The sequence below is a fragment of the Lissotriton helveticus genome, chromosome 2_1 (genome assembly GCF_964261635.1).
Source record: "Lissotriton helveticus chromosome 2_1, aLisHel1.1, whole genome shotgun sequence".
NCBI classification, from domain to species: domain Eukaryota; kingdom Metazoa; phylum Chordata; class Amphibia; order Caudata; family Salamandridae; genus Lissotriton; species Lissotriton helveticus.
This window is the reverse complement of record NC_136059.1, coordinates 1,199,799,865-1,199,805,864: the sequence shown is the minus strand read 5'-3', so window position 1 is coordinate 1,199,805,864 and position 6,000 is coordinate 1,199,799,865.

The following is a 6,000-nucleotide window of genomic DNA, read 5'->3' as shown; positions in this document are numbered from 1 at the left end:
TTCTACAATCTAAGAGGGGCAGGCCCAGTTCCTAACTGGCATCATTGTAAATTCCTAGCCAGTTTGCTTAACATGAAATTGTAATGAACTATCTGTTGAATATATCTTGATCCATCCTTCCCCTTTTCTATCTTTCAACACAAGCACGTTTTCCTTTCCACACTCCCTGTGGAGCAACCTTTCTAATATTGAATATGAATATGGTAATCTGTCAAACCCTTTTTCTGAATTAAAAACAGTCACTATTTGAATTACTCTGAGTGCTGTTTTTTGAGGAGGTACTTACGTATATGTTGATGAATTTGCTCCACATTAATGACTATATGCCAAACAGAATGCATTCCGAATACAATTTTTTAAATGATTTTGTAACTAAACTGTGATTTAAATAGGTCTAGGGCCAATTGTTTGCTATATCGTTCGTTACCCATTTCCGTGGATAATTTTGGGTTACCCCATTACTTTATAATGGTTTTCCATTAAGAAGTTAGCACTGCTGAGTTGTTAGTGTGTAACCCTATACTTGCCAATGGGACTACTAGCCTTTCCACAGTTAAAACAACAATGTACGATTTTTACTGTCAGTACATGTAAAGTTAAGAACTACATGTCCAACCTTTTAACATAGCGCACCCTGCCTTCAGGGCTCATACGGCCTGCATTAGGGGTGACTTCTAAATATTAAAATAGAAGATTTGGGCTTTGCTACTGCTTGAGTTGAAAAAGTTGAGTTAGCAATTTAAAACTACTCTACCCACCAGCAATGACTGCCTGGGGGACATACTTTGACATCTAAAGCTCGAAGTGGCACAATAGGTGCTGCAGCCCCTGAAAGACACTGTAACATACAGGCCCTGGGCACACCTGGTACCATTTACTAAGGACCTATACGTAAGTTTACATTTCAATTGTGGGTGAACCAATCAGAAATATAACTATTAAGGGTCAGAGCACTGGCACTGGGGTCTGCTTAGCTGTCCTCCATGCACCTTCAAAGTCTAAAAACAGCAATATCAATCTAAAACTTGCGGGTCATCGACCAGATAATACAGACTCACAAATATGCCAATTATAACCCGAAAAGTGAAAGTAACAAAAACTATTATTTGGGCGAAGCAAAATCTTTCTTTACATGTAGCCATCTTCTTTGTATAAAATCTCCATGTCAACAAAGTTAAAACAATTCAGGCGCCTGATTCAGCACGGTAAACCAACACTTTTAGGTAAGTTTAAGTTTTTTTGGTATTCACAAACTATGGGTTAATAGTAAGTTTACAATTATGGAGAATCCGCAGTCAGGATACAGGCCTATCTTTTTATGTGCAGATTTCTCCACCATGACTGTGGAGTTTCCGCAGTCATAAACCTATTATTAACTTGTAGTTTGTGAATGCTAAAAAAGCATTAACTTTTTCAAAAGTGTAAGTTTACCTTTGAGAATAAGGCCCTTTATCTCTAAGCAAGATACAACATTTTAAACTAATTCTTCAAACATGCTAGCATTTTGATGTACGTTATTTCAATTTTCCACAGAAAATTGATGCATTCAGTTGCAGACATAAAATTGAGCAGTTCAATTCATAAACTTCAGTACAGGCACAAAACTATCATCATCTGGAAAACCAAAGGTTTAAAATCGATCTTTTTCTAAAGCAGGCATTGCTACAAAAAATGAGTGGATAAACAAAACTCTCTAACATTCTGATCTAACAAAGTTTTGCAGGTGCACTATGATAAAATCAAAACTCTTCTTCTCAAAGATTCAAAAATTTAGTTCCATGACTCTATCAGAAAAGTATTCAATATTTATCTTGCTCACTTAAATGCGATTTCATTTTGTTACTTTTTCTAAAGTTGCATTACAATTTTATGATGCTCCCACTATATATGCTATTGTGCAAACTGCATGTGTTCCTCAAGGAGTTAAATAATGGTATCTTAGGCTATAACCAGCCACAAATAAAACAGAATCAGCCAATTAGAGTGGTATAGCTTGAATATTCAGTCTTGATTTGGTGCCCAACTCTGTCGCATCAATACAATCATGGTTGCTTTCATCTATTTCATCATAAAGTTCCTTCTTTGCCAGTTAAAAGTGTTTCAGGCGTCAGGTTATTGCAACGTTTCATTGATATGTTATCTGCTGCTAGAATATTCTTTTTATACTAAGTAAGTGTATGAGTCATAATCATCATAAATCTTTATTTAGATTAACAAGCACGCCGTAAAAGAACAACATAAAAAGACAATTCATTGCAACTTTAAGTGCCTGCATATTAAACATGCTCAACAAGACCTTAAAAACACAATGTTCAACGCCCCCATTACCAAGGACTATAAATGAGTACATGGCAAACATAAAAACTATGTAAATAGCTACATAAACATTTCAGAACCATACAATGGCTATCTGCTAACACACTTTCAGAAAATAAAATGTCGAGGGACTTTCTAATAGCCATTACATCAAGTAAAAAGCATATACCATATAGTAGGCTAGCTCATTATTTAATAGTTGTAAAAACAGCATAGCGGGATGAACCTGTTTAAAATTCATCCGGCCATATTTATCAAGGTTTTGCATAGCCCTTGCGCCATGCAAGTGGGTACAAGGGCAATGCAAAACCTAAGTGAGACTTATCTAGGCACGCAAGGCCACCCTGCATAGCTGTGCATGGCACGATAAATCTAGAGTAACGCAAGGCAGTGCAAATCACTGTCTTGTGCTATTCTGTGGCAGGGAGGCGTTCTATGGATGGGACTTGGGTGTTAAACAACAACATATTTGGGACAACTTTCTGCCCCTAACCATTGGCACAGCCAAAATTGCATTTGCAATGTATTTTTCTTCTCATATTCCTCTTTTCAATTATTCAAAATGTTATTTCACTCCATTGATAATCCATATTTCCCTTAAAATAATTTTGGTCTTCATGCAAGGAAATGTAGAAGTTTGAAAATTTGAAGAAACTTGTCGTAAGAAAGGAGTGCAACTCGTTCAAATATGATGGAACTTGGGTGTTCCCATGCATCCACCCATAGATTTCAGTGCATTCCCCGATTTACTATTAGAGGTAGACCTAGTAATGCGTCAAAATGCTATGCCTCCCCAAGTGAGGTGTAACAAGGAGAAATATCTTTATTTCTCCTCGCTTTTTCCTCTTTCTATTTGTGCTGTATTGAGCAGCATACAAAGAAAGAGGAAAGTACCTCCTGGGATTGTTTTTGTACAGGATGGTATGTGGCCAATCGATATTAAAAAACTTTAAGAGTCTCTTGGGTGCCAAGACAGTCACAATCCAATCCTCTAAGAACAGCTTGGTGGAGGGTCCCTCCGCCATCTTAGGGAACCCCACAAAATGTAGGTTGTTCCTCCGTAACCTTCCCTCAGCATCCTCTGCTCGTTCGTCAAGCTTTACTACCTGTTTTTAGCTCAATGACAGTCTCCCTGAGGGAGTGGATCTCTGTTTGTAGCGTGTCCACATTTTGTTTTGTGGTGCTCACTCTTTCAGATACCTTGTACAGGTCACATCGCAACAGGTTGGCGTCAAAGGCCACAGAGTCAATTTTGTGCACCATGTTGCCCCCGGTGGTCTGGATCTCTGCCAGTATATCTGTCAACGAGGGGGCCGAGTCCGCAGTTCATGTTGGCTTCACTCCATGGCTTGCCATTATTTTCTCCTGCGGTTCAGGGCCCTGGGGGAGAGGTTGCCCATAGTTCAGGATCTTATTGACCTGTTGCGCTTGGCTCCCTTTGTCCCTCACCATTCTGGTCTTTCATATGGGGGCCACCAATTCAGGAGTCCACCGTATGGTGTCCCAGGGGAGCACCCATGTGTTTCCGCCAAGTCCCCCCTTGGAGTTCCCCATCATGCCCCTGCCAGAAGTAGTTCCCTCGGACTCCCGGCTCCACTGTCTAGGCTCCCCATCACCTCAGGAGTGTCCTCCCCCAGGACTGTACACTTTATCCTTGAGAGTCGATCACTGTTCAGCTCTGGCTCCAGGGAACAATTGCCTCTCCCAGCAATAGTCCCCTACCTCTGGGTGCTCATATCCCTGGTCAGGCCTCATTTGAGCGGGAAACATCCAGTACCACGCAGATGCAATGCCTTTACATCGCGGGTATTACAATGCAAGTCGTTACAACGACTTGCGCTGGATGGCGCTATAACCTAAGGAATATATAGATTTACTATTCCAACACCTTCCCTACTGTACGTAGAGTGGTGTTGGAATAGTAAATCATACTATTCCTTAGTCCAACGCCCTCCAACGCAAGACTTTGTAATGACTTGCGTTGTAAAAACTGCGATGTAAAGTTCCGCAATCACTTTGATCGCGTTGTAATGTCACATATTCCACTTGAGCGAGTGCTTCATAAGCTCCAGCAACGGTAGTTCAGTCACTCAATAACATTCTATATACCAAGAGCCCCCAAGCAAGACTCCTCCTGGGGCTTTTCTGCTGCTGTGCCTGCCCTGCCCAGCAATTCACCATGGATGCCAATATTACAGGCCAACCGGTCTAATTATGCAGGCAGTGTTCTGCTGCAGTCCAGGCCCCGCGGCCACCGCAGGCAACCCACTGACCGCCCGCCATCCAGGACTTCACGACACACTGCGGCAGGACCCCTGCAGGAATCCTCACCTGTCATGAGGTCCTTTGCTTCACACCTCCCTCACCGGCCTCACAGGCGAGACTCAGTTCTTATGGGCCCTGTTCTTTTTTGGGGGGGGGGAGTTTTATATAGCGCAAACTTGACCCACAGGTATCAGAGTGCTTTACATGAGCACCAGATACGTTACAGATGGACACATTCATTTTTGAAGATTACGCTGACTACGTGATTTGGCCACAATCACAGGATGTTGAGCGCCCCTGCCAAGACTCGAACCCGGTTCCCCAAATTGGAGGTCGACCGCTCTAGCCATTTGACCACATCCTCTCTGCATCCCCTAATCTGCCATGCCGTGGGCCTCCAGCTCCCAGCTAACCAAAAGCTCGTAGTGGCCCTTTTCTGTGGTCACTGCGAAGGCACTCCATCTCCAATTGGCCGCTTCAAAATCTCCAGATCGGCAATACTGACATCCTTCACGTTGGTAAAGAATCGAGGAGCCACAGGGGAAAGGGGGGAAGACCCTCACCCCTGACCGATGTCTGGACCACCTCTGTACGCAGCCCTTCAAAACGTTGCTGCTCTACCGCCAACACCTTATTGTAGATGAGGTAGGGCCTCCCTTGGGCAGTGCCCCATTTTGTTGCATCTCCCTGGAGGGTGCAGGATACAGGCAGGCAGCCCTTCTTGATGGCTCTGAGTCACTCTATTGGGTCATCTCCTAGGCCTGCAGCACAGTGCCAGGCACTAGCAACTATGCATCGCCCAGGGCCTCCCCATCCAGCTCTCTGGGTCGAAGGGAGATTGGAACCGATGCCTTGCTGGACTGCCACCACCTCAATGCCCAGTGCGCACCCAGGTAGTCGTCACCACCACCCACCATTTGCAGGTAAAGAGCAGTGAGTCACCGAGCTTTCTATAAGGTAGTTGCCATTGAGGTGTGCAAGATGATGTTGGATCTCTTCTGGTGGCAACGGGAGTGCCGGTAGAATCGTCTACTTGGTCATCTTGTCAGGCCATGACCCCCTTGCAGCATTATGGATTATCTCTGACTCTCTTTTTAAAAACGGTGATGATGATGGATGAATGACGGTACGACGCGGGCTATTACCACGCGTACCGTTACAACACGTGTTTTACAACGCAAGTCGTTACCACAACTGTAGGGTGCAGACTTAGGAATAGTAAGTCCCCGTGGATAGTAGGGAAGGTGTTGGAATAGTAAATTAACTATTCCTTGTCCTTGAGCGCCCTCCAGCGCAAGTCGTGGTTACAACTTGCGTTGTAAGAGACGTGTCGTAATGGTAGCGCGGGGTAACATCCGCGTCGTAAAGGATGTTCCCCGATGAAAAAGAAGCATGACCAAAATAAGGGCACTCTCACAA